Raw genomic sequence first — 10,897 nt, 5'->3', positions numbered from 1 at the left:
CTGCCCGACAATAGGAATGAAGCTAGGCGGCTCTGACGTTAGGCAGCCCACTACACCCTACTAGAGGAAAAATTGTACAGAAGATCTTTCACCTTGCCTTACCTCTGATGCCTCCGTCAGGAGGAGGGTGAGTATGTGCTCTGAAAAATTCATGAAGGCATCTGCAATAACCACCTCGGCGGCCGAGCCCTAGCCCAAAAAACACTAAGGCAGGGGTACTTTTGGCTGACCCTTTACAAAGATGTAGCCGAGATGGTTCAAAGGTGTGACCAATGCCAGAGGCATGCCAACATATACCATCAGCTGGCCACAACCCTCTCAGCTCTCAGCAGGGGGCAAAAAATACCTTGTCGTCGCCGTGGACTACTTCACCAAGTGGATAGAAGCCAAACCCCTGGCTACTATTACAGCTCGAGCAGTTCAGAGCTTCTTCTGTAAGAACGTTATTTGCTGCTTCCGCCTCCCCCACATGCTAGTCACCAACAACGAGAAGCATTTTGATGACGCCAAGTTCCAGGAGTGGTGTGCCTCCCTCAGCATCAAGCAACAGTACACCTCGGTTGGCTAACCTCAGACTAACGGCCTAGCCGAGGTCACCGAGCCCTCCAATAGAACAATCTTAGATGGACTGAAGACCAGACTAGACCGAGCCAAAGATTTATGGGTAGATGAGCTGAGTAGTGTCCTCTGGGCATACCGAACCACACCTCGAACGGCCATAGGAGAGACCCCGTTCTACCTAACCTATGACATAGAAGCAGTTATCCCAGCAGAAATTGGCCAGTCGACACTCCGAACTGAAGCGTATGACGAAGCCAAAAACACTGAAGCACTTAGAGCAAACTTGGATCTACTGGAAGAAGCCCAGGAGCAAGCACAGATTGGGGTGGTTGCCTACTAGCAATGAGTGGCCTGTTACTACAACTCGAAGGTGAAAGAAAGACACTACCGAGAGGGAGACCTCGTCCTTAAGAAAGTGATGGTCCCCGAACCTAGAGTAGGAAAGTTGGGTCCCAACTAGGAAGGCTTCTACAGAGTCAAACAAGCCATCAACCCCAACACCTTTCACCTGGAACACTTAGATGGAAGACCCATCCCTCGGACATGGAACTCGGAGAACCTCTGGATGTACTATAGATGAGTGTAATTTTTTTATGAAGTGATGAATCAATGAAGCAAAGTTCTTATTTGGCTCAAAGCTTAGCCCGTGTTCTCACTAAGTCTCTAAGACCCCTCGACTTCGCGACTGGCCGAGGTGCATAGCCTCTCTCGAGGACCATGTGCTCATGTCGGACCGTCGCCCAGGCATATTACTAGTAGAGAGCACCCTAACACTTCGCCAAATTACCCCAAGATGACTGAGGCCTCGAACGCCTCACTGCCTGCCTCGGCGGTTGATGGCCTCTTGGTCTTTTACACTTAGCGCGATTAACTAAAGGCAGAAACCCCGACTAACTTGACGGTTTACCTCGGCCTGAGACCCCAACCTCCTTAAAGCGTCATCTTGGCTTTGTTGAAATAACCACTTGGAGAGACGGGAGCTAGGCAAGCTTTAGCTCTGCCTCAGCCCCTCCCCCATAGTTCAACAAGCCATCTTGGCTTTGACTAAGCAACCACAAGAGGAAGGGGGCCAAGCAAGCTTTAGATCTGCCTTGGCCTCTCCTCCACATTTCAATAGGCCACCTCAGCATTGCCTAAGTGAACACTTAGAGGGAATTAGGTTAGGCGAGCCACACTTTGGTCGCGTGGCTCTACCTCGGCCTCTCCCTCCTAACAACCTAAGGCATGTGTGTAACGAGCCAACGCGAGCTATTTTTTTGTGCCTTGTGATCTTTTCGCTTGGGGGGGCAAGGACCCCTCAGGAAAGAGAGAGAGAGAGAGAGAATACAAAAAGAATGCTTAATTTCTCATTGCACTTCATCAAATTTTGAGCCTTTACAAAAAATTTTACAGCTTCTGAGCCCGAGCCCATTTACAATCACAAAAAAAAATCAAGTAGAAAGCAGGAGCCCCATCTAAGCCTCGTCGCCAGCCGAGGGAGGGGCAAAGCCATCAATGCCATCGGCAGCCTGAGTCTCATCAAGGGAGTCGGGAATGACCTGTAACCCCTCGGCATTGAAGTCAAGCATCACTTGTAGGAGGGCCTTCTTGGTGTCCTTGATTCCATCCAAGTAGGATGCCGACGCATATTCCACAAGAGCATGTTGGTACTCAGCGGATTTCTTGAAAGCCTCCACCGCATCATTTGTCGCTTTAGTTGCCCGCTCCATTGCTACCGCTGCCTCCACAGCCTTCTTCTCTGCCTCGACCTCGGTATCCCGCCTCTTTGCCTCAGTTGCCCATCACTCTACCTTTGTGACAATGCTCTCGAGACGAACCCTCTCCTCTTGCTCCTTGTTGAAACGGGCCTGTGTTTCTTTCAGCTTAGCCTCCGCCCGCTCTCAGAGAATATGTTCGTCCCTATAGCCCTTCCTATAAGTGTCTCGCCTGCCCTCGATAGTGGTGAGGGTACCTTGGAACTTTTCTTTCTCTTTCTTGAGCTTGTCCAGGCGAAACAGAGTCAGTTTCATTCAGTCTCCCAGACTGACAAAGTGAAGGCAGGCTTATAACAAAAGCAATCAGTAAACACTTTAACAAAGAAATAACCACAAGGCAGTGCATGAGATCAAAGATTACCTCGGCCAAGTACAGCCCCTTGTCACAGATGGCCTTCGGCTTACTCTACATCATGCGGTAGCAATGCCTCGAGAGGATTGCCCCACTCACCAAGGCCTGGCTAACCCCTTCCTTTGTTATTGAGTACTCCTCGCGAACAGACCACTAGGGGCGAAAGATCTGGTCAGACCCCTTGGCCCCTTCGGCAAGCCCCTACATGGACGGAGGAGCAGATAAGGGCCCTATGGGATGCCCCTTAGGGGGAGGCTTCGTCGCGGCATCCTTGGTCGGACGCTCAGCGTGGGCCACCTTTTTTGGCAGCTACTCCTTCAAAACTCCTTCGACAAGCCTCTTCTTGCCTGCCTCAGTCCCTTTTGCGGGCTTCTTTGATGTCTTGGCCGGCTTCAGGGCCCCCTTGGTCGGCCTCTTCCCCTTAGGAGGGATTTGTTCAACTGCCCCCTTGAAGGGGAACTATTGCTGGGTAACCCCCTTGGGGGGGACTGATGCCTGCTCGCCCCTTACAGGCTCGTTCTTGGCGTTTGCCCGCCCATCTTCTCCGCCTGGGCCCTCTGCTTGGCGTGGGCCTTCTCGAGCAACAACTTCTTGGTGTCCATGGGTACTTTTGCAAACAAAGGGAGAATGTCAATACGTTAGCCGAAGACGAAGGGGACATGTTAAAGAAACTGCAAGACCTCTCCTACCGAGGGGAGCAGGACTGATCTCCGCAATCACCAGTAGGAGCTCCTCCTCCACCAAGTGTTGGGCTCGGACTCTCCCCAGCACAAGCAGGTGAGCCAGGTCAGCAGCCTCCTCGTCCAAAAGTGGGGGGGGCACTCTTCTCCATCGTTAGGCAAGCCTCTCCCCACCTTGACTTGAAAAACCAACCCTCAGGGCAAGACACGAAGAAGAACTTGCTCTTTTGATTGTGGGCAAACGAAGGGTTATCTATGGGCTTAGTCCTATGGGGCTGGAAATAATACATACTGGCCTCAAAAGAATGCTTCCTCGGCATGAACATGGTCTGGAAGAGCTTTGGTGTCAGTTCCACTCCCTGAAGTTGGGCCACCACCAACATTGCCACTATGGTCCTAAGGGCGTTTAGGATTAGTTGGTTGAGGGTGATCCCATACCATCCCAATAGCTCAGAAATCAGAGGGTGAAGGGGGAACCTAAGGCCGAACTGGAGGAAGTGCTGGTAGACATAGACCTCCCCCTCCTTGGCAGTCCACGGCCGGTCACCTACACCGGGCACCCTAATAGTGTAAGTCCGAGGGATGAAGTACTACTTAGCCAGGGACCTAATCTGATCCATGTACAGAGAACTATCGAACTCCGAACGCGAAAGACCAGCCCTTGCCACCCCTTGCGCAGCACTTTCGGCCACTGTCTCAGGGGCAAGATCCGGGGTCTCCTCCTCGACTTGAGGGGACTCCTCTGGCTCCCTCAGCATCACAGGTGCGGCGCTCTCATAGGGAGGGTCACTGCCTCTGTGGCTGCCTTCGGCACCCCAAGAGGCTACCCTTTCCTTTAGCACCATCACCTCCAGCCGAGGGGAGATAGTTGCCGAAGGGCCCAAGGGAGAAAGGGGGGAAGGAGTCTGAATGGAGCTCCCTTCCGAAGCATTCGGAAGTTCATAGCACTCAGGGCCTGAATCTGAGAAAGACATGGTTTGAAAGTTACCTAGGAGACGAAGGTGAGGAAAGTGAAGGCGAGGTGTGTCGAAGGATTGAGAGTCTGAGAGTAGAGTTCACTCGATAGCAAGGGCACCCAGAGACAAATGACAGAGAAAAATCGCCACTAAGGCCCCTATTTATAGATGAATGAATGGCTCAGATCTTGTCAGAACCAACGGTCGTGAGGTCCTCGCTTTCGCTGACCACCCACGGTGTGACACTCGGCAACCGGCCTCAGTGAAATGAAACGACACCTGTTAAACTGCACATGCCTAGCCTTGGGAAACCAAAATGACGCCTAGTAAACCCACGCATACCTGGTCTCAAGAAAGCGAAACGACGCCTAGTGAACCGGCACCCGGCCTCGGGAAGGCAAAACGACACCGAGCAAACTAACAGGCCCACTTGCTGTGACCCACCGGTTCGAATGCATGAACCTGATGAACGCATGGACCGGTTCACCTAGAACGCCCGTCTCCCCTACGGAAGGCTCTCCTCATGCTAAACCCGTATCAGGCACGACTCCGATGCGCCAGCCAGTGAATCTCGTACCGCGCACGGCCCCAGACCATCACCATGTGAGTACAAGACATAGGCTCGACTCAGCCGGGCCCCTTCCACCTCGGGCTCCCTAGCCGAAGCAGAGGCATCCACAGACTCACTTCTCTTATGCGAACTATAATCAGGCCGAAGCATAAGCGAGATGAAGGAGACGTCACTACAGGGTACACTCCGCTAAACAAGCCCGATGGCACCTACCAATATCGACACTCCCTTTGGCCAAAGCCGAGGCCCCTTCCGAACCCCCACCTCGGCCTCGAGAGTGGGGGGCAAGTTATGTAGGCGCATTCAGCTGGCCTGTACAAGGCCGACGCGTGTCAAATGGAGGACGCCCGCATAAGTTTACCATGAGGGTGCTCAGAGTTACCTGACGTAGATCAAGCGGGCCTAGTTGCAGGGTACCATGTGGCGCTGGCAGAACATCTCACCAGGCCCTCGTACAGCTCACATCTAGACCATCCGTGCCCAACTACCCCCTGGCAGCTCCGACTATAAATGCAAGGCACCCCCCACAAGGTAGGGGATTCGATTCCACTTGAAACCTTTATGATCTCTAGTGCTCTCTCCACTAAGGACTTAGCACTATTTGAGACCTCGTTTGGACCCCCTTGGCTCCAGACTCATCACTTACCTCGTGCACGTACTAACTTGATCGTCGGAGTCCTCACCTCGGGTAACCACCCGAGGCCTTTAACACCCTCTCCTTTGCAGGTTTGTCATTGTGGAAACAACACCTCATCCTCCCTCGGGACACCCTTCTCAGTACTAGCCCTTGGCTTCTACAGTATCTGAAGGATCGACACACCTCGGCCTTGGCTCATCTCCTCAGGACCCGCAAAGCCTTTAACCTTCCCTCGAAGCTTAGGAGTGAAATTACTTTGTTGCCATCGGCCAAACCTAGCACCAATAGTATCGATACGGAACCCGATATGTATGAAAAAAGACTATACGTCTGATTTTCATGCATATCCCGTATCCCCTTTTCAAAGATATGATGCAATACGCCCCATATCATGTGTATCGCATCAATACTTTAAACCTTGACTTCCAGAAGTGAGTTCCACATAAACAACCTATAAGCTATATTTGATGGAAAAAAATTGAAGAGCCCAAATCAGTTGTCAATTTTTAGGTTGTCCATTTCAGTCTCTTTTTATAGTTTATCCATAGCTCCTTGAAGTAGCTGAACCAGCTTAGTTGAATGTTCAGCTCAGCCCTCCTAAATGGGCAATGTCTGTTTTGAAGAACTAACATGCAACGACTTCTAGCTAGCTTTCTAAGGTGGGTTCCACATAAACAATCTATACACTATATTTGATGAAAACTCTAGAGAGTCCAAATCGGCTATCCGTCAATAAATTTTTGGACTGTCTATTTTGGAGAACTGATGTGCAGTGTGCTTCTGGTTTTTTGATGTGGGTCCCACATGAACAACTTATATAGGGAAAAGTCCAACGAACCCAAATTTAAAGGGTTGTCTGTTTCAACCTCCTTTAATGGCTTATCTAGAGAACTTCAAAGCAGATGAACAAGCTTAGCTAAATCTTTAGCTCGGGTATCTTAGAGAGCCAAAAGCCATTGTGTTACCTTTCCAAATGGACCATAAAAGAGAAGACACGTCTTTTTCTTGTGGTAGGAAGGCATGTCCCATATAATTCAGATTCAGTCCTCACAAAACTGTCCTTACAGCTACTTGTAACCATGCATTGGGAACATCTTTGTACTTAGATGTTTTATTCAAAGGGAGATATTCTTAATGCACGACTGTGAAGACGACTTTGTAAGGACTAAGTCCGATTTCCATCTCATGTGTAAATGTACATCTAGGTAAACATGATTTTCTTTAATTAATTACAAATAATAGGAAATTTAAAAATACAAAAAGAAAAGTGAATCACCATACTTCCCTATCATTCTCTTTGATAATATTCTAAGAACTGACATCTTATGTCCAATGCAACTAAGTTAATGCTTTCTTCTGCAAGTGGGTTTAATGGCCCGTTATCATTAAATGCTAAGTTTGGTAGGAATACAAATACAAATATGTACAGAAAAAATACATATAAAATACAAGGTTTCGCGCTCTACATATTTGTATTTGTAATCCTTCCAAATGGAGCCTGAAGGGTGAAGGCTCAAAACCAAATTTATGCATTAAAAAACCTTGTTTGGTATTGCAAGAGTGAATAAATAAAGTATAAGAAGACTAGGAGAAAGATTGAGAAAGATAAAGACCATGCTCGATCGGCCAAACAATAAACAACTTTGTTTCCTTCTCTTTTGGCATGTGTAACTAAGGCATAGGTAAACTCTCTCAACAATTCCATGTAGGAGTGTCAATTGGACTGGATTTGGTCCAATCTGATCCAATCCAATGTGAGTCCATTATAAATGGACCTGATCCAATTCAATCCAATGAATATTTTAGACCATTTTGGACGGTCCAATTCAATGTTTGGACCATCTAATCTGTTCAAATTCGTTTTGATTTAGATTGGTTTTAACCCAAACCCGGTCCATTGACACCTATATTCTTATCTTATATCAATGACCATATATTGGCTTATCCAACCCAATCCAATATAAATTTATCATGGACAGACTAAGTCCAGTCTAATCTAATAAATATTTTGGACCAGATTTGTCTAATCTAATATGTCTTGTTGATCCGTCTAATCTGTCCAAATTGATTTCGGACTGGATGGGATCCAATCCAAAACCGGTCCATTCACACCCTTAATTCCATGTAATTGGCGATAATAGATTGCACACGCCAATGTGATTTGACATTGTCCACCAACGGGTAATAGACAATAGTTAAGAGATTCACTCTCCAAAGCAAAGAGAATCCCCTCCTTATATACAGCAATTGCATTCAATCTCTTGAGGGGAATACAAGCTCTGAACCATGGCTCGACCAAAGATGAATCCAGTCCACCACCATCATCACGAAGAACTTCTCCTGTTGTAGTCTTAAAACCATAGAAATCTTTTTTTACATCAGCATTATCCTCTACTTCAATATTGAGCTGCTATCAAACAAACCCCCTTTTTTAAGTAGCTATCAAAAGAAGAGTGCAAATTAAATGCAAATATAAGGTTTAGAAAATACTTTATACAAGGTTTTGTATTGAACATATTTGCATTTGCATTCTTTCTAACATAGTTTTGAAAGGCACTAAGGCTAGGTGTCGAGGTGCACACCTCAAGGCGAGGCGGAGTCAAAACGCTTGGCCTCAGTTGCCTTTGCCCCTCTGCTAAGAGGCTACGACCTCTATTTTTGAGAGGCTTATGCCTCACCGCCTCACCGCCTTGCGCCTCAGATTGGCGAGGTGTAAGGCCTGTATAAAAAGCATTAAAATTGAAAAAAAAAGAAGAAATATTATAAATTACTTGTAATATTTCTTAAAATTTAAGAAAATTAATTATTTAGTTGTTTATAAATAAAATAAACCAATTATATTAAAAAAATCCCATAATACTTCTTTTAAACAAAAAAAAAACATATAATTTGTTTTTCTCTTACTGAATGTACATGTTAGAATAGGGTTTCTTTTTTTTTTCAATTCTAATTATAACGAACAATAATACCCTTCTACAAACAAATTTTGCTCCGCTTCGCCTCGCTTGTGTTTGCCTCCGCTTCAAAAAAAAAAAAAACCCTTTTACTAGTTTTAATTCTTCATAATTTATATATTAAATTATATTGAAGAAGATCTAAAATATATATAAATTAAATAGAGCTATTTTTATAATGTAAACTATATATATATATAAACTATGAAATATGCAAATTAAATATGATTAATTTTAAGACAAAAATGAATATAAATATCAAAATTGCTATAAAATAAATAAATTGTTCCCATAATGCATAAAATATTACAAATAATTTTAATATGTATATATGTATATATTAACTAATTTAGATAAATAGAGTTATAAACATAAAGCAAAATAAGAAATGAAATTTTAAAAAACACAAGTCTCATATTAAAAAGAATATGCATGTAATAAAAATAAAATGTATAAGTTGGCTATAAAATGAAATAACTTGTGTCTATATACATACATTGTATTTATATACAAAAATTAAAAAATATATATTTATACTTTGAGGCTTATGCCTCGTCCACCTTTAGCCATTTAAAAACTTGCTTCCCAAACCAATTCTTGTGCATAAATTCTGACTAACTTGTGCCTTCTTAATAGAAAATTGTGATCTTTATTTTGAATTTTCAAACCTTTAAAGCTAAGTTTGGAAATAGTACAAATACAAATATGTACAATGCAAAACAAGGTTTAGAAATACAATATACAAGGTTTTGTCCTGTACAAATTTGCATTTGTGCTCTACCTAGATTGATCCTTGTAGAGTGCAAAACCTTGAATTTTGTATTATTTTTCATGTATTTATACTGTACATATTTGTATTTATACTCATTCCAAATCGAGCCTATGCAATCTTTATTTAATGGATGTATTTATTTAACTATTTGAATTCATAACCACTTGTAATTTGGGTAATTATAATTCATTCTTGAACTGCACTAATATTAATTAATAATTCAATTCAAATTAAATTGAATAGATATAGAGTAAGAATACAAGTAGTGGAAGGATGGAAAATATACAAAATCAATAAAAAAAGAATGTGGGTAAAAAAACTTATTAGGTACCGCGTTAACCCCAATATCTAATAAGTTCTACCTACTATTGGATTTGAACCAATTTTTCCCGCCATGTGAAAGCAATACTCTAACCACTGAATTAAGTAGGTCATTTATCGTCATAAAGAGATTCGGGAGCTATTATGTTAGATCATGAAATATTCATATTGACAAGAAAGTTATCTACATGATGAAATATCTATCACAAGCACAATGGCTATAGCTCAGTTGGTATAGCACCTCGTTTACAATGGCTATAGTTCAGTGCATATTATCAAAAATTGTGAGCATTAGTAGCCTTTTTTTTGTTGCTAAAGCTTCAATAGATTCAAATCATATTAAATACAATGCATCAAATACATATTATCAAGGTTCAAAGTATGGTAGGAACACAATACAATTTTGAGCTTTAGTAGCTTTTTTGAAATTTTCACTCTTTTTATTTTTTACTTTTTTACTAAGAATGCATTTGTTTGCGATATAAACCTAGAACCGGGGTAATTTATGCACTCCACTTCAGATTTGTGAGTGTGTTTGAAATGCAAAAAATGCAATGATTAAGATAGGAAAAATGTCTTTTTGACATTCGTAGTGTGAGGAGAGTGCATTACTGTACCTATTTTTGGCTACAAATTTTTATTTTTTAAATCTTGAGTTGATCGAATAGGAGAGAGACCACCGTATAAACTTTTACATTGATTTAAAACAAACAAGAAGATAACAAAAAATGGGTTAGAACTGAAAACCCACATTGCATCCTTAATTGAAAAAGAGGTATTTATGTAGAGTACAGGTTTGTGTTTGTATCGCAAACAAACACAACCCAAGGATCAAAATATTCGTATTAGGTGGCCACATGGAAACACATGGATACACTATGATGGTGTGTTATAAATAGAGTCAAGGTTTTTGAAAGCTAGGTGATGGTGCGCAATCCGGCCTAAGGGAGAGCTCGAGCTCCTTACTGGGAGTTCGGGCTCCTTGTAGGGAATTCGGACCACTGGTTCCTCCTTTCGGAGCTCGCGCCTTGGCGAGCTGTTGTGCCGAGCTGTTGCCTTTGCCACGTGTTGAGTGGTTACGAGGTCGGGCCAAATCTTCCTTCATCATTAGGGAATAAAAGCCTTTCCATCATGCACTTAAAATAAAAGAATAAAAAAATAAGAGTTAATATTATGTAATCAATATTTTTATCCTTATTTTTCTTCACAACAAGGTTTGGGGGAAGATATACTAAGGTAAGTGCACGCACAAACAAAGAATAAAGATATAAATTAATATTATATAATCAAATTTAACTTTTATGAGCAGGCAAGCTTTCACTTTATAATAGTAAAGATA

Source organism: Nelumbo nucifera, chromosome 1, assembly GCF_055504915.1.
Source record: "Nelumbo nucifera cultivar China Antique chromosome 1, China Antique-T2T, whole genome shotgun sequence".
Classification (NCBI taxonomy): Eukaryota; Viridiplantae; Streptophyta; class Magnoliopsida; order Proteales; family Nelumbonaceae; genus Nelumbo; species Nelumbo nucifera.
This window is presented reverse-complemented; position numbering follows the sequence as displayed.